Raw genomic sequence first — 19,327 nt, forward strand, 5'->3', positions numbered from 1 at the left:
TGAATTACGAAAAAGAAGTACCGACACCAATGCAGGATTTTCACGGTTTCAAGGCTAAGAGGTCACCTTGAGTGGAGGATGAAAGTAGAGTGCAAAATGTACATGCGCAATGAAATATGTCAAGGTCGACGCCTAGAAAAAAATAACTAAGAGGCTAAATGAGAAAGAAAGGAGGAAAGAATAAAGGAGAAATTCACCAAACCAGTTATCGGACAGTCTCTCCTCAACGGGATGAACAAGGCTAGTAGTACTGGGTGGACAGATATCAATTTCGTCACATTCATTACGTTCGCCCGATTGCTTAAGAACAAAGCGTCTCCGCAGAAGAAGAGATTGACCCATCCGTCGAGATAATATTGTCTCCTAATCGAAAGGAATAGAAAAAAATCTAGTTAAACGTAAACAAAAGCGTTCAATCAGCTAAGGCTTCACTTTTTAGTCTGGAGAGTAAATAGCCAAAATAATAAAAAATTAAATCCCAACGAATATTCCTACTTTACGGCGCGTTTCATAAGTTGGGTTCAAGATTAAACGTTTCATTAAACGCACTTAATCTCTCCCTTCGTGTCTTAGAGATAAACTTTCTTCAAAATAATCAGCATTCTAGATGCTATTCAAGATATCACTATCGAAACCTTATCAGACCTTCCGATTCTTCCCAGCTGAGGTATTTTAATAATGATCGCATCCATGCTAGAGAAACTTTGCAGAAAGTAGGCTTGTTTCGCGACTCAGCAAATTATAAACAATGCTAGCAATAGTAATTGCCTTGGTTCAATTAACGTGGATCGGTATAATGTTTACACCCACGAGCCCATCTGGATATAATTTTCGTTCTTTAAAGTCTCCAATGTGCGATTTGTGGACTCATTGATCCATTTGCAAGTTTTAGGGAGGGTCAGCATGAATTTATTACCTTTTCATGATATTTAATGCATAAAATGTCATTTAATGTATCAAATTTTTCCCTCACTTGTCGTGTTAATACAGACATTTTGCATACTACCTTGATCAAAAATTTCCCGGAATTTATTCAGAAAATTAAAAATACAAGTTTATTCATCTAAATCTATATTGTCCCCTTCAAAGTAATCCCCATCGACTGCAACACACTTATGCCAGCGCTTGATCCAATCCTCGAAACATTTTTTATATTCGGTTTTCGGTATGTCCATCAGTGCTTCCTGCGATTTTTCCATTACTTCCTCTCGGCTGCTAAAACGCGTTCCCCGTAATGGTTTTTTAACTCGATTGAACAGAAAGAAGTCACAGGGAGCCAAATCAGGTGAATTCGGTGGCTGTTGGATGGTATTTGTTGCATTTTTCGTCAAAAAATTACGAATAATGATAGCACTGTGCGACGGTGCGTTATCATGGTGCAAAATCCACGAGTTTTCTGCCCACATTTCTGGTCTCTTTCGGCGAATTGCTTCACGCAAACGTCTCATAACGCCCAAATAATACTCTTTGTTTACTGTCTGGCCTTCTGGCAAAAATTCATGATGCACTACACCGTTGTAATCCATGAAAACCGTCAGCATTGCCTTCTTTTTTGACTGAAAACGACGTGGTTTTTTTGGTCTCGGCTCATTTGGTGAACGCCATTCACTTGCCTGATGTCTGGATTGCGTGTCGTACTCATAAACCCACGTCTCGTCTCCAGTAATGATCCTTTTGATGAATGTGGGATCGGATTCAGCCTCGCAAATCATGTCTTTTGCGACGTCAACACGGTCTCTTTTTTGCATGAAATTTTGAACCAACTTTGCTGCTACACGACGGAAACCCAAATCATTAACCACAATGTCTTGGGCGGATCCATAGGCAATGTTCAAGTCCTCCGCTATTTCTCTGATGGTTAATTTGCGGTTATTGACCAACATTTCTTTTACTTTATCAATTTTTTCACCGACTTTCGATGTCGATGGTCTGCCACTGCGTTCATCATCTTCGATTGACTCACGACCACTTCTGAACCGCTCGTGCCACTGGTAAACGACCGTTTTTTTAGAGAATCGTTGCCGAAACACTTTTCCAACATTTCCAACGTCCGTGCGCCACTAAATCCGTTTTTTACGCAAAATTTAATACAAGTTCGTTGTTGCAAATTTAAATCCATTTCTGCAATTGTAAAAAATCGCCAACACACACAGAGATAGATGTACTCTTGGCTACGTAACTTTTGCAAATGTCAAGTTATGACACTAAGATTTAAAGGGAATATCAACAACAGATGTACCAATTTAACAAAAAAAACAGAACTCAAATCGGAACGATGGGAGCGCCACACGGTGGTTATTCCGGGAACTTTTTGATCAAGGTAGTACGTAGAAATTTATTAGGATAGCTGAAAAATGTATTCCACCAAACATCAAGAATTTTAAAAGACCAATACCGTAAAAATTTTATATCAGCTTCGAAATAAAACCACTTAAAATGGCGCTTTCATTTTTCGGGAATAATCATGGGAAAATCTTTGCGATTTGGATTGACTGTCTTACCAAGAGAAATTATTAGAAATAATTCCGGGACAAAAAAACAAGTATCAATTCGGGAAATTCACTCGAAAGTTCAAACGGAAATTTAGTCCAGGCCAAAATTTTGCACATCAAGACATCTCGAGGTAAATTGGAATATTCCGCAGGGTAAAGAAACTAAAACAATAATAGAACTGTACATGAAGGTGACAGATGAAAAACCTATACTTTTGAAAATTCTCAACCTGTCATTTTTTAAACAACACCAAATAATAAGCAACAAATTGATGGTACTCGAATTTCCCCATTGTTATATCTGAATTACTACACAGACCTTTCGACTCGTCTTTGTATGAACTTTATCGACCTGTTAAGGTCACCCTCCTAATTGTTGAGACAATGATACCAAAACTTCCTACTGGAAGGGAAATATCATTTTGGGGTTACGACGAAAAATCCCTCCGAGACAGAGAGTCAAGTCTTTCATTTCACCAATGGCCATGCTACGTGAAGATTTACTGAATCGTATCAAACCCGATTTCTCTGCTCGCCCTACGCGAAACAGACATAATTTTTTTTCTTCTCTGCTGCGATTACGCGAGAGGCCATATGCTAATCATCAGCTCTACCAGCGAAATATTTCTCTTAGTTAACATATGCAATCATCGAAAAACAAAACGCAAAATGAGTTGCCAATCCATTTGTTTATTTTTTTATTCAAATTAATCATCTCATTCTAAGCAACACACCGATTAAATAAAAGGATTATTTGAAATAGAGAGTGTAGAAATAAATTCCATGTCACCCAAAGGCTCCCTACAACATTTAAGCGAAATTTCGACACATGAAAAAGTTCATAATAGGCTCTCAACGCTCATTCGCGCAAAAACGTTGATTATTCAACGAAAATCTGAACGATTTCAAAATTTGATGGCTATGGTAATTGGATCAGCGTAGATTGGTGGCTTTTTAGATATAATGACGGAAAATATGAAAATAAATTAAGGGATAAGAAAAGGATGAAACACTTCAATATCATGGCAGAGGTGAAGAGGTTTAAGGAGAAATTCGAAGAAGGCAGGGAAGGTAAATTAAGGATATATTAAGATTTAGTGATTGAGGAATGTTGAAGGCGAGGAGGTTGGGTTAGCGAGAGGAAAGGAAGAGCATCTTGAACATAAGAAAAGGGGCTAAAATGTGTTAGGATCTGAAGCAATTTTTGAGGCTAATGGAAAATTGAGTGTAGTATTAATTGGAACTCATTTGAAGCTGTGAGTAGTCCCTAAGAAGCTACGACGCGGTGTAATAATTTCCCTGGATCTTCAAAAACCTACCCATGACCGGTATACCATGCCAATAAGAATACGCCCGCGGATTCTCGGATTTAAGAGAACCCAGCGCAAGGCCTAAAAATCCACTTACGACCTCGAACAATTCTCGTATCACCCCCATCAAGGGGTATTCATGGCGAAAATAATCTTCCGCTCGCACCTGCACTATTTATTGACATTTTCTCAACAGTATCTTTTAGGTTTGCAAGCTATAATTCCGAAAAACATTTTAAATTTATCTTATACGGGAAATTAAAAGTTATTTTTACCAGGTAAAAAATAAATTTTGAGAAATCTCCCCCCGAGCGACGCGTAAAATTGTAATCTCGACTAGAGCGACAACAAAGCCAGCAACCGAACGGAGTGAACCAGCAATTGAACGCTATTAAACTATTAATTTCCCAAGTTTTATCACACATCGGCACAATAATTTGAACGGTGAGTTAGCAAAATTGTGTGCGCAAAATATCATATGAAACTGAAATATAAATATTCCAAATCGTTCTAACTATAGCCCCTCTTTTGACACATTACAAAACTCTGCACCTAAGGCCTCATGACACGGAACCACACACTCCAAAAAGAACTCCAACAGAGCGAACAAGAGGAGACGGTTCACTGCTATTTCTGAAACAAAGGGGTAGATGCAGGGATTATCATAGTGTGTTCTAGAAGGCTAATTAACATACTTCATCTCTTTGAGAAAAATAACGCCCTCGAAGTTGGTTCTACGTAGCATAGCCGCTTCATTTCTTCAGCGAAAAAGAGAAAAATCAGTTAATTAAATTTTTGTTCGCTCCAAGAACCAGGACACACTTTCACTTCTCCAAAACAATCACACGATTTGAGTCCCTTTCTCCAACTTACCCATTCCTTCCTCTCATACCTGCAATTCTAAACCACATGGAGAGAACAAACTTCCTCACGAGTTACCATAAGCCACAAAATGGGTGGCAGAAGAAAAAGACATTAAAGAGGCAACAATCGAGCCAGGACGCACTTACTGCTTCTCACTCTCTCTCTCTTATCCTAACTCACGTTGTAATCGAAGTTCTTTCTGAACACATATCGTGGGAACCCCACTCTTTAAAACCTTAATTAAACCTACATTCAACTCCTCACTTCCTACCACTCGAAAGTCCAACTGGCGAGAAAAAACGGTCGCGGGCCGCAAAGTATCCTATCTGCGATCGCTGTGCGACTTCCCGGGAAATTTCGGAGAAGACGGAGGAGAAAAAACCTTCCAGGAATCACGACCGCCGTTCACGAAACTGGATCGGGGGGAAGAAGGAGGGAACAAGCGGTCACTACGTACCCGTGGACTGGGGCGCTGGGACTCAGGCGCTGGCCCGCCTTTCACCTGGCCGCTTGGGAGACTGCACGCAGCCGGGACTCGGGCGGCGCTGGATGAAGGAATTACCATCCGGTCGGGCGACTTTCATCCATCCCCCACTACCTCCCTACCCACCTCCCCTATCCGAGCTAAGAAATCGTCAATAAGTTTCCACGAGGTTCCCATTCGAACGACCCGCCACTCCCATCGATTCCTCCCCATTGCCCGAACCGTAAACATTGCCGAACCTTCGGGAGTGACCTTGGGAGGGTCAGCCTTGGCCAGGCCAGGGAACGAACGGGATGACAATGGGAGCGCCTGGGGAGGGGGATTCAATGCATGATATTCCACTATTTGTTGACGAAAAGTGAGTTTCTCAATATTATTTCCACAATTTCGCCTGTGAACCACGTAGAAACTGTGAGTCATAGTTAACAGACAGCGGGTTTTACGAGGAAGGAACTCAGATGATTTCCATCGACTAGTGGGAGTGTTGTAATTTCTGAGCACAAGATTTCCGTTCACCTTAATGAACGTCAATTCACCGAAATGCCTGCCAGTGTAAGTGGATGCGGGAGGAAGAAAAATGTTAAGTATGCTCTCGTATCTCACATGATAGCGACCCTATAGCGCAAGCAGCAATTATCGAAAGAAAGGGCAAAATGAATTTGGCTTTAATGGATAGTGTGAGGGGTTGGAAACTTGTTGCCATCACGCAGTGTTTCCAGGAAAACATTTCCGAAATCTATTTCTGATGGCATCAATTCCTACATTGTCTCCTTTGTGGGCTCATTGATGTGTTAAGATGAGGAAGTCCATTGAAATGGAGATATCTCGCAGGGTAAAAATCATTCGCCTACACAAGGACCCGTATCACTCGATTTTTGGTCGAGTACTTCAATTATCAATTAAGCTACCGAGGCGAACCCTGTCACTGTGAATTACTGCAGTATTCCCGGTCCAGGCGAATGATTTCCATACTGTGAATGTTGAGCAATTCGATAGCAATCGACGGATGACTCTGTTGAAGTCACCGCCGTAGCATCTCTCTAAATCCTTCAAATTCATATGAGGTACAAATCACTTATTTAGCTCCACGAATGGTTGATACCATTTTCGAATAATTTTCTGTAATTAATACGTGAAGATGAGATATTGTATGTATATAATAACTGTTGGCGATAAATCTCAGAATGATAATCATATATATGACTGTAATAGAGGGGAGAATGTCAGGCAAACGAGGAAAGGGCAGGAACAGGATAGGGATGTTGGACGGTATGAAGGGAGGAAGGAAGTACCCAGAGATGAAGAGGAACTTGATGAAGAGTAGGTTGCTGGAGTGTGTTTTGTTAAGAGTCACAAAATATTTGTTAGGTAGTTGTGCCCATGCAAAACCTACCTTAACCGGTAGATTACTTACTTATACTTCCCGATGGTGTTTTTACATTCTTCTATAGTCAACCAATTTTACCCTTCCTCTACAAACTTTACATTTCCTCGCACTGGATCTTGCACAACTCTTCTTTTGTTCTATTCAATACCCGTCTCAATTAATTATTCAACACTTTGTACTCTCTCCTACCAAGCTCGGGATTACATTCTTCCATTTTTCTCCCATCAATCTTTTTAATCATGTGATCCGTGATCCATGGTTTCCTTGTTCTTTTCCCGTTAACGGTTCCGATGGTTTCTTTTGCGGCTTACGATATCCCTTTTTGATATATTTCCATTTTAGTACTCAGCTCTTTTCCCTCAATCATAGTTTTCCCTCCAGCCTGCTGATAATTCTTCTTTGACAATCCAATTAATGGTTCTACATTCAGTATCCTAACCTGCTTCCCCTCCATTAATCTTTTGAAACGGACGCTATGTTTCATTACAACTAAATTGTGACCAGAGTCCGCATCCGTTCCCGGGAAGCTGTGCAAATTTATCACACTGTTCCTAAACCTGTGCCTAACCATAATATAATCTAATTGATATCTTTCTGATTCAACTGTCATTTTCCATGCATACCTATGCCATTTGTGCTGTTGTACCAAGTGCAGGTGATGATTAACCACCGTCTCCCTCAGTACTCAATTGCTTTCTCCCCGCGGTCATTCCTCGTAACTAAACCGTAGTCCCCCCCTCTTCACCGGCTGCTCTATGCATCGGTCCGGCAAATCGAAAGACCCGTGGTTCAAGTCGCGCTCAAGGAAATATTTTGGCGCTTGTGATCTCCTCGATTCGGCCTTCCCCACCTCTCTTGCTTTGTCTTTTATATGTGTTCCTATGCCTTTTCGTTTTGTCTCTATACATGTTAATGATTATAAATATGCATGCGTACATATCCTGGGCAAAGAATCGGGGCACTAATATCATGTCATATAATATAATATAATATAATATAATATAATATAACATAATATAATATAATATAATATAATATAATATAATATAATATAATATAATATAATATAATATAATATAATATAATATAATATAATATAATATAATATAATATAATATAATATAATATAATATAATATAATATAATATAATATAATATAATATAATATAATATAATATAATATAATATAATATAATATAATATAATATAATATAATATAATATAATATAATATAATATAATATAATATAATATAATATAATATAATATAATATAATATAATATAATATAATATAATATAATATAATATAATATAATATAATATAATATAATATAATATAATATAATATAATATAATATAATATAATATAATATAATATAATATAATATAATATAATATAATATAATATAATATAATATAATATAATATAATATAATATAATATAATATAATATAATATAATATAATATAATATAATATAATATAATATATATACATATATATGTATAAATATTTTGTGTATATATATTTTGTGTGTATATATAGTATACCCTCCCCGGACTACAACCTTGACGTGGTGGAAGGGCTTCTGCGTTCCGATGACCCCTAGAGCTGTGCTGGCGGGAGTCACAATTATTGCTCCTGGTAGGGTCACCCATGCCAGATAGGTCTAAGGTTAGGAGCCAGACGAAAGGTAGTCCACGCAGCGTCTGTTCCTCAGTGAGGCGGCTGCAATGGCGTCTGACCCCAGTGGGGCGGCCATTAAGTGATGGTGTCACGTTAAAAACACTATTGAGGAAGGCAACGGGAAACCACCTCAATTATCATTCCCAAGAAAAATATGATGGACAATAGAGATATTTTGAGTCCTGGCAACCACAGGGCTCGGCCCAATCGGCCGTGTGTCGTGCCCGGCAGCGGGGGAGGCAAGGCTTCCGCGGTCGTCATCCCACGATACCCTTGCAAGGGAAAACCAGCAGCAGCAGGACAGAAGACGTAGGAGAAGAAGACCAAATTAGTTAGAATAGGAACGTGGAATGCTAGGACAATGATGAGGACAGGGAAATTGGAAAATGTTAAGCGAGAGATGGAAAGGGGAAATATAGATATTTTAGGTCTATGCGAGGTGAGATGGAAAGATAGCGGGGATTACTGGAGTGATAATTATAGAATAATATACAGCGGTGGGGACGAGAGCCAACGAGGGGTTGCCATAGTATTAAATGAAGAGGTAGGAAGAAGCGTAGTCAACATAGAGCAGGTAACGGATAGAATACTACTAGTGGAGATAAAATCAGAGCCGACGAACTTGGTTATTATTCAGGTATACATGCCACCGAGAAACCATAAAGAAGAAGATGTCGATAGGATATACGATCAGTTAGAGGACATAATCGCGTGTGTTCCTGCAGGGAAACATTTGATAGTGATGGGGGATTGGAATGCGACGGTAGGCGAAGGAAGAGATGGTGATGAGGTGGGGGACTACGGTTTAGGCACGAGGAATGACCGCGGGGAGAAAGCAGTTGAATTCTGCAGGAGACAGGGGTTAGTCATCACCAACACTTGGTTTAGACACCACAAAAGACGCAGGTATACATGGAAAATGTCAGGTGACTCATGAAGATATCAGCTAGATTATATCCTAGTGAGACACAGGTTTAGGAACAGTGTGATAAATTCGCACAGCTTCCCGGGAGCGGATGCGGACTCAGACCACAATTTAGTTGTTATGAAATGTAGCGTACGTTTCAAAAAGATAATGCAGGGGCGGCGAGTTAGAAAATGGAAAGTAGAAGCATTAAATGGGTTGAAAAGGAAGGAATACAAACAGGTGGTAGAGGAAATCATGGAGGATGGTAAAGGGCTTAGTACTATCGAAGAAAAAGGGGAAATGATCAAGAAAGGGTTGTCTAAAGCCGCATAAGACACTATAGGAACTGTTTACAGGGAAAGGACAAGGAAGCCGTGGATAACGGATGAGATGATTGCAAAGATGGATGAGAGAAGAACATGGAAGAATGTCAACACAGAGTTCGGCAAAATGAAGTAAAAAGAATTAAATAATAAATTAAGACGGGTAACATGTAAAGCAAAGGAACCTTGGTGGCAAACAAAGTGCGAGGATATGGAAAGTTTGCAGGGGAAGGGTGATATTGGTGCTCCACACAGCAAGGTCAAAGCACTACCGGGAAGTAAGAAGGAAAGATCTATGCTAGCAGTTAGAGATAAGGCGGGTTAGATAATGGTTGACACAGAGAAGAACCAAGAAAGATGGAAGGAATATATAGGGGCACTGTATGGTAAAGAACTTAGGCCAACAAGGTTTTAGGGCCAGGCACACTCGACGATGAGGTAGAAAGGGCATTAAGGGAGATGAAAATAAATAAGGCCGTCGGGGTGGATAACATTCCTGCGGAACTTCTGGAATGTTCAGGAAAATGTGAGAGGAAGATGCTATATGGGCTGATTCGTAGTGCCTATGAGAAATGAATCTGGCCAGGACGTATTTGCCTGTTTCATAGACTTCGATAAAGCGTTTGATAGAGTGAATTGGTAAAAACTGATGAGTGTACTGCAGAAAATAGGAACAGATTCGAGGGACAGGAGGCTAATCAGCAAGGAGAAAGGAGGAGTACATGTGTCAGATTGCTCAAGTGCGAGTTGGGAACGGGGAGTGCGGTTGGGCAGTGTTAGGAAGAGGTGTAAGGCAGGGTTGCCCATTATCACCGTTGCTGCTCAACCTGTATGCAGAGGAAATCATTAAAGAGACACGGGAAGAACTGGAGGTAGGAATGAAAGCCGGAAGGGATTTCGTAAAATCAATCAGGTTTGCTGAAGACCAAGCTTTAGTTTGCCGGTCAGCCAAGGGGTTGCAAGCACTGCTGAGTGAATTGGAAATACTTTGAAATAGATATGTAATTAGATTCAATATAAATAAAACAATGGTCTTTCGGTTATTTAGAAAGAGAAAGGCTAAGCTAAACATTAAAATAGGAGGTTAAAAACTAGAGCAGGTAGAACAGTTTACGTATCTCGGTAGTGTTTTGGACCAACACGGTCAAAGTAGTAGGGACGTAAGGAGAAGAATTGCGCTAGGCAAAGAGGCTTTCACGAGGAGGAGGGAGTTGATGACGGGGACTTTGAGTAAGGATGTTAAGAAAAGACTCGTAAAAACTTTGATATGGAGCGTAGCTATGTACGGTGCGGAAACGTGGTCATTGAAGCAGGAGGATAGACGTAGACTGGAGGCTTTTGAAATGTGGGTGTGGAGAAGAATCGAGAAGGTGAAATGGACCGAAAAAAAAACAAATGAGGAAGTACTTGGTATGGTTGCTGAAGATAGGGGTTGGTTAGGAGAAATCCTATGGAGGTAGGAAAAACGGTTGAAGGGAGTATTGATCGGCAGTGGGATGTTGAAGACTGTAATAGAGACGAGAATGTTAGGCAAACGAGGAAAGGGCAGGAACATCAAAGGAGATAAGGAAATCGGGAATAAACCCAGGTGGGAAAATAATATAGCGAAAGAAGCGTGGTAGAAGATGCAGTGCAAGGATATGGTGCGATTTGCGGGAAGGTCAAAGCATTCTCAAGAGATCAGATCGGAAAAGCCGAGCAAGCAATCAAAAAAAAAGACAGGGAAATTATCAATTAAGTAGGAAAGATTCAAAATAAATGGAAAGGTTCATGGAAGATCTCTAGGGTTAGTTGGCAGAAAGCTTTGACATACATAGATATCACGTAGATAAGAATACCTTAAGTCCAAGAATACTTGTTTGAGAGATAGAAAAGTGATAAAGAGAACTGAAATCAAAAAGGCAGTGGGAATGGATAGCACTAAAGGGTTAAGGAAAACGTGGATAAAAGAATTTTTATGTGCTAAATATGTAATACAATATTCAGCAGGAAGATTTCGTTGGATCGGTGTTATTATTATTATAAATACACATGTGCTAATAGACACTGTCAGGTGGCACACAAGTCCCAAACAATTGCAAAATATAATACATAAAACCAGACAAACACAGATCTCTTTAACAAAACAAGTGAATCCTCATCCCATTTACAACTATTAACCAGCAAGAAAAAAAAAGATACATAAAAAAAAATTAAGCTATAACATATAATACCATACACCACACAAATCAAATTTTTACATATATACCTTACATCTATTCTTAAAAGTATACACTCTGTTAGGAAAGGGCTCGAATATTTTTGCAGGTAAAGTGTTCCACTCAACAATTGTTCTATTTAGAAAAGAAAATTTTTTTTTTATTTGTCCTCTGTGCCCGGCATTTTATCTTAAATTTGTGATCATTTCTGCCTATAAAATTTGGGTTCCCCGCCTCTTTCCTAAGATCTGCCCAAGCTTTCTCCCCCTTCAAAATTCGGAACATTCCACAAAGTCTGCTTACTTTTCTTCTAGATTCTAGAGGTTCCCAGCCCAGCGTTTCTAGCATTTCAGACACACTCTCCATCCTCCCATGCTTCCCCAGTACATATCGGGCAGCCTTTCTTTGCACCTTTTCCAGTTTTTTAATATGACCTTCTTCATGAGGGTCCCATACAAGAGAAGCGTACTCTAAAATTGGTCTTACTAGGGTCTGATAAGCCTTCTCCTTGGTTGCTCTAACGCTCCCTTTGAGGTTTCTCATTACCCAATGAAGAGTTTTGAAAGCTTTCTTATAGATGTACTCCACATTTAGCCCCCACCCTAAGTCCTTAGTTAAATATACACCTAAGTATTTGACAGTATCACTTCTAGGAATGACATTTTCTGAGAATTTATATTCCCTATGGTTTCCATTTACCTTATTGCTAAAAGTGATGGATTTGCATTTGTTAACATTAATATCCATCCCATTTTTTGTCACCCAATCTGCCATTTTATTAATGTCCCTCTGAAGTTTGTCACGGTCTCTGTCATTTTCGACTTTCCTGTAGATAATACAGTCGTCTGCAAAAAGTCTTAACTGAGAATTAATATTTATTGGGAGATCATTTATATATATTAAAAACAATAGCGGGCCAAGTACGCTTCCTTGTGGGACTCCCGATGTTACCCTTGCTTTTTCAGAATACACTTCTCCTAATTTTACCCTTTGTGTTCGACCTTCCATGAAATTTCTGACCCAAGAGATTACTCTTCCATCTGTGTGTAGTGGCAATTGGCCCATCTTAAGCATTAAGCGATCGTGGTCAACTTTGTCAAAGGCTTTTGACAGGTCGACTATTATAGCATCCACCTCTATTCCCGCATCCATAGAGTCGAACATTTCTTGGCAGAACCCTAATAGCTGAGTTTCACAAGAGTGCCCTTTTCTAAAACCGTATTGGCGACTATACAACCAATTCTCACTCTCCCACAAGTCCCAGAGATAATCAGCCATTATCTTTTCTAATAGCTTGCATACAACTGATGTCAAGCTTACCGGTCTATAATTATCAACTAGTGCCTTATCTCCTCCTTTGAAAATTGGCGTAACATATGCCTCCTTCCAAGCATTTGGCAGGGCATTATTGTTTAACGTAACATTGAATAAATGATTTATATAATTTGAAACTACACTACCGCCCAATTTAAGCAAGTCAATTGAGATACCATCTGGCCCTTTTGATTTATTTGCCCTCATTTTCATATTTTTTTTATAAATTTCTGCGCTCGTCGTTTTAATACTTTTGGTATTTAATATTTTTTCGCCTCCTTGTTGACTCAGAGATGAATATACAGGATCCTTTTAGAGCGTTAGTACCCATCTAAAATATGGCAGCGTAGCTGAATGCGCGGAGTGGAAAATACGCTGATTTTTAAAGTAACTATGGTGTTATTTACTATCATCAATAACAGCTGTAGGGAAAATGATTACTTAGGGGATGATAAGTAGAAGAATGGGAGAGGTAAACGTAACGCCACAGCAGTAATGAGGCAGACTAATTTAAACTTTCAAATATGAGGACAAAATCTTGAGCAAGTGGAACATTTTACCTGTCTTGGAAGCGTTTTGAAACAAGATGGTCAAATCAGTGTGGATGCCAGAAGGAATGGGTCAGGCAAATTTTTTTCACAAATAGGAGGGAATTGATGACCAGCAGGTTGGGTAAGGATGTTGGGAAAAGATTAATATAAAATGTTATATGGAAAGTGAATTTTCACGGCAGTGAAATTTGGTCTTTGAAGCAAGATGTTCGCGTTAATGGGAAGCTTTTGAGATGTGGACGGGGAGAATGTTAGAAGAGGTTGGCTGGGTAGAAAGAAAAATAAATGAAGAATGCAGAGTGGGGTCGGAGAAAGGATTATGGAGACAAATCCAAAAGGGGCATGGAAAGCGGATGAAGAGTATTTTGACTAACGATGAAATATTGAATGAATGTTACGCAAGTGATATTGAGGTGGGGGGAAAGGATAGGTTTGTTGAACGGAATGAAGGGAGGTATAATGAATGAAATGGAATGGGAGGGAGGTATGTGGAATTGTACAACAGTTAATTGTAGCGTGAGGTGTCAGGTGTGTATTTCAAGAGGAAAACTAAGAATTGTAGCGGTGCTGAGTCTTTGTCCATCCAAGCTTACCTTACACGGTAGACTACCAGATGAAAATAATAATAACCTCAACATAAAAATGTCTCCTCGTTCCAAGTTTTTTTCGTTTAACCTTCATGACGCTATAAAAAAATCTGATTTATGTTGATTAATGGACGTAATAAATCAATAGAAAGAAACTGCGGGAGATTACACGACAGTAACTTTTATAGGAGTCATCATCTGAATTGGCATTACAAAGCAATAACTTCAGTGTAAAAATCATTCACCTTGACCGGGATTCGAACCCGGTTAAGGTGAATGATTTTTACACTCTGAACATGTTGCATTGTAAAAAATCAAGACTAATAACCAATATGCCACGCTGTTAATAAATTATGAAGCAACTATTCTTATTTCAGTGCCCAGTGACTTGTTTAATGTTACTTTTTTATTGATTCCGAAACTAAATATTTGTAGTGCGCGTATTGCTGTCCCCTATAGGTGATTAATATTTAATTATAATTCGTACGAGCTAAAAATAGACGCTACTTACTTTTTCAATGCCTGACTTACACAAATAATAGCCTCTCACAAGCTCAAAATGGGTGCTACAGGTATATTCGCCATTCATTTAAAGTAATACTCATATATCAATTAAAACATAGTTTATTGACAGTTCCTAACCACTCAAATCTTCTACGAAACAAGAGAGCTTCCTTTACTTTCCTCACACTATTTCCTCCTTTATTTCTTGGTATCTTCTGCCAGCCTATCAGCTGTCTAAAAAGCTCATCTTCCTGAAGCTCCCCTTCCTTTACCCCGATTACCCAATATTATTCCTTTCTGCCACAGCCTTAAAAATCCCACTACGTTTCAACATTTCTTCCATCCACTTTCTCTGCCTTTTCTGATATCCCACAGCAACTTCCTCTCTCTCCTCACCTCACATTTTAAGCTCCAGCATTTGACTTCCCCTCCACCCAACTTCTACACACCCACATCTCAAAATTCTCCAATCGACACTGGTCCTCTTGCCTCAAAGACCAGGGTTCACATACTCGCACATAGGAGGGAGTATAGCACTACGCTCCAAATTAGTCTTTTATAATCTTTACTTCGCATTTTTACTAGGTGTATCCGTTATTAAATACTTTCTTCTCGTGAAATCTTCGTTTGCCAGGGCAATTTGTCTCCTAATTTCCTTACTATTTTCTTCTAAAATACTCCTTAAATAATGATCCATCTGTTCTAAATTATTGTCTCCTACTTTGATGATTTACTTGGCTTTTAATGCTTATTCAGAACATCATTATGCACACCGATAAATAAACTTTGAGTAATCACCCTTACTTCGAATGAAAATTCTACTAATTTTCTCCACTCTAGGACTAAGAAGGTATGAATCTTAATTGATAAACTTCTAATACATAAATGAGGGTTGATTTGAAGGGAGCAGGAGGTTCCCCCAAATGATCCCGATTGACTTGCGAGCCAAACGAATAAGCCTGGTGGGTAGTGTGTTTATTGATTAACAGGAATATCTAGGTTCGAACCCACAATCAGGATGTCGAGGTGATATGCTCCGAATGAGTTGAGTCCAATGGGACGATATGAACACGGTTAAACCTTGAGAAATCAACCTTCAGCACAATACAGGTAGGTACTTGTAACTAACACATTTAGTCTTTAACGGCGCCGGTCCAAAGATGTGAAGCCGCGTCAGGAATCACTTATGCTACATTTTTCTGCACAATGTATAAATAACGGTCTTGGTCGCGTCGTCAACGATTACACACGTGCATCGAACCGTAATCCGTGCTAAATCCGTGATCACCGATCAATTGTGAGATCGCTGAAATCGTCCCAGGATTTTTCATAAAACCACAGAACTCAAAGGGAAAGAAACTAGCACCCTTGTTCAGAATGTCTGACTTACATGTTTCCTTACGACTAAGGTTCATACCACTGATTGTTGAAGACAAGTTCAGTATTTCTTCGGAGACGTTCATGATTGAATTGAAATATGGATACAATTCCAACGTTAAGATTTCTTTTTTTTTGACTTAGCACTGCTACTAAGTCACACCTAACAAAAGATAAAATACCATAGAAATACACATTACAACAAACAATTAACTCCACATACTTTCTGCCTCCCTTCATTCCGTCCTTCCATGGCTATTCCTTTCCCCTCTCGCTTACACAGCATTCTCTCCACTAACCCAGAAAAGTATTCAAGCGCGGAAGTCTGGATGATTTTTCAAAGCGAATAGCTTCTTTTTATTGATTTTAGATTACGCCATTATAAGTAATAAATGTGTCGGCGAACAAAGAGACTTTAATTCGCATTTCCCTGTCATTCCTATATTTGATCTGCCCAACGGACTTATTCGTATTTCACTCGCCAGAAAAACCGTAAATGTACCACCGCTTTTTTTGAGGCGGGGAAAGTTCATCAAAGTGTGACGAGGGAAATATAGATTTAAGGCAAGGGACAAAAATCTCCCGGCGTAAACGGAGAAATATTTCCAAGGACTCCATTGACGGCAATCTCAATTCTTCCGATTCAATCTCCTTTCAATCCTTCGACGGGATTCTTTAGACGAACGCCATACGTATGACCGCAAGCGAAAATTTTAAATGTAATTCACGGAGTTCTACAAATAAAAGTTGGGCTTTTGTAGGGTCTCTAATGGCTATTATCTTCTACGTATCGCGGGAACTTTCTCTTGTTTACCCTACTGCTTTCTTCAGTTCTTCGAAACTTCTCCCTGTCTTCGTACCGTCTAAAAAGCCTATTCTCTTCCCTCCTCTCCCCCACGTACCCAACATTCTTCTCTCTATCACAACCTTCAACAACCCACTATTTACTGAACTCACATCCTCCGCCTCTTTTTCGGATTTCCCCAATAATTCCTCCAGGAGTCCTCCAGAAGGCTCACCCTATTTAAAACTTCCGTCGTTCGCCTTCTTCTCTATCCAACTTATTTTCTCCATCCTACACCACATCCAGCCTTCAAAAGCCTCCAAGCTCATCTCCTTGGATCGAAGTCCTGGGGTGCAATTATGGATAGTCGAGCTTTTAGGTTATCATATCCGTTACGCGATATTTACTACTTGGATCAGTTTAGCGATCGTGGATCAGGCGATCCAGCTCCAGTGAACCTTGGTTGCACCAGGAGTCGCACTGTGTTTGGTTTTTGAATACCAAATTGGAAGAGCGGTAATATAATATTCGTAATCATAAATAAAGGTAAAGAAAACGCGCATTTTTGTGAAGAATCATGATCTCACCCCAGGTTTCAGAGCTATAAAACGAATCCTCCTAGCAATTCCCCCATACTTTACTTCCACCATATTTAAAAATGTCCATCAATTATCTTCCTCTCTCTCCCTACAACTGATTTTCTCCATTCCTCCCAACGAAAATAATGACAAGGAAATTGGACCAGATGAAAAACGAAGCATCAGGGGACGGTTGTGGTAGGGAAGTGGACTCCCAGCAGTTGAACTCCACGGGACATCGGGATGGATCAGTGGGAGCTTGCCCGTGGACGGTTGGTTTCACGTGGACAGATGTGAAGTGGAGATGGGGTGGATGAGGCGGTGGGGTGAGTTACATAAAACGGTGGCCCAAATCATTTTCCCCAGTGGCCCCCCCACCTACCAAGTTTAGGATTCAGGATAGAAATTAACTCGGGGAGGCGAGGAATGGGGAGGCCAGAACGACAAGGTCTACTCTGATCGGACCGAAAGATGAATGAACAATAGAGTTGAGCTGGGACCTTTTGGCGTGACCTCCATCAAAGTGGAACGCAATATATTTACGCGAGCATTTTTTTCATTTAGCTTAATATCTGAAGAAAGAGAGAGGATGAGAGGTAATGGACAGGGGAGTAAGGCAAGATAATCCGTTATCCCCTCTGCAATTAACTTACACCCGGAGGACAAGATATGAGAAGCATGGGAAGGACAGGGGCAGAAATGAAAGCCCTTAGTTCTTAAAATTTGTACATGATCAAGCTTTACGTGGTCGTCCCTCAAGGGATTACAACCTTTGATGAGTGCATCTTATAGTAAGTCAGTATGAAAGCTTTTGTATAAGGATCACTTATAAGAAAAAAAATAACAGAGAATCTCAAGAAATAAGTAGGCTAGGTTTAATTGTTTAGGAAGTAATTTTCATGAATTTAAACGAGTTGAAGATGTTAGGATACTAAGTACACAATTGCGCTGTAAGAAGCATTTACAAAAAGAATGGAAGCGGAGAGACTGGATGGAAAAATCTTACATTAAGACATATAAAATAGGCTGGTGAAAATAGGTTAGGGAGTGTACTGCTGTAGAATATAGGACACTACAGTAGAAGGGAGAAAGTAGGTTTTCAGTTAGGAAAAGCGATGAAAATATTACAATTTTGGTAGGCATGAAAGGAATTGGAAGGTCCATGAATCGAAGAATGATTTAGTAGAGTAACGAAAGTATATTTTACGCTAAACAGTAACACATAAGCGCTAAGTTCCAAAATAGTACTCGGAAATATGCTTTTATAGCCCATCTAAAACCTTCCTTTGGTGGGTAGATTATTACTGATATAATTAATAATAATTCGATACTCGTCCGCGGAAATGAAATTATTGCGCCACAAAGTTTTTTTTACTTGAAATAATTTTTTTATACAGATTAAATGGAAGGGTAGAAAAGATAAACCGGTGGAGATAGAAGCCTGAACTTATTATAAAAAGGAGTAATCAACTCATGGGGGGCACACAATGTGTAGCAGATTGCTCGCGGAAAATAGAGGAAGAATGTGAATGGAATTTTATGGGATATGAGCACAGAGGTGTGCATCAGAAGTGATCGGTCAAATAGGTTACTGACGCCACTAAAGCGATGGAATATGAAAACATAAAGAGAGGCGGGGATCGAGATTGTGCGGAGGCTAACGTACTGGCTTCCCACCCTGAGGGCGCGGGTTCAAATCCCGGCGGTGTTGAATATTTTTCAGAGGTATCTCGATCCCTACTTGAGGTGCTTTGTGGAGGGCACTTTGAGTGAGTACGCCGTCCGTCGGATGGGACGTTAAGCCGCGGACCCCTTGGCGCCTTTCGTAAAGAGTAGGCTAATGCCGACGCCGGGTTTCTCTCCACCCTTCATCCTTTCCTGTCCTTCCCCTATGGCGCAAATGACCTTAGCTGTCGGTCGCCTCCCCTCAAAACTACTACTATAAAGAGAGGCATAGAGAATTGGCAGAAGAGCAAGGTCAT

At 39.7% G+C, this 19,327-nt stretch overlaps 1 protein-coding gene across 2 annotated transcripts in view; it reads right to left on the bottom strand.

The window, feature by feature from the left end:
* The window catches only part of LOC139698560 (arylsulfatase B-like), a 69,373-nt gene that overhangs the window by 47,425 nt on the left and 2,621 nt on the right, over window positions 1–19,327 (bottom strand). The window contains exon 1 of one of the 2 annotated variants that reach the window (XM_071597401.1): window positions 5,124–5,167. The exons of the other annotated variant lie outside the window; for it this stretch is intronic. The gene's annotated coding sequence lies outside the window, so the exon portion shown is untranslated. Of the gene's footprint in view, window positions 1–5,123; window positions 5,168–19,327 lie in introns of those variants that run through there. 2 annotated transcript variants of the gene reach the window in all.

The sequence above is a fragment of the Hetaerina americana genome, unplaced genomic scaffold, assembly GCF_022747635.1.
Source record: "Hetaerina americana unplaced genomic scaffold, ioHetAmer1.1.p SCAF_89, whole genome shotgun sequence".
NCBI classification, from domain to species: domain Eukaryota; kingdom Metazoa; phylum Arthropoda; class Insecta; order Odonata; family Calopterygidae; genus Hetaerina; species Hetaerina americana.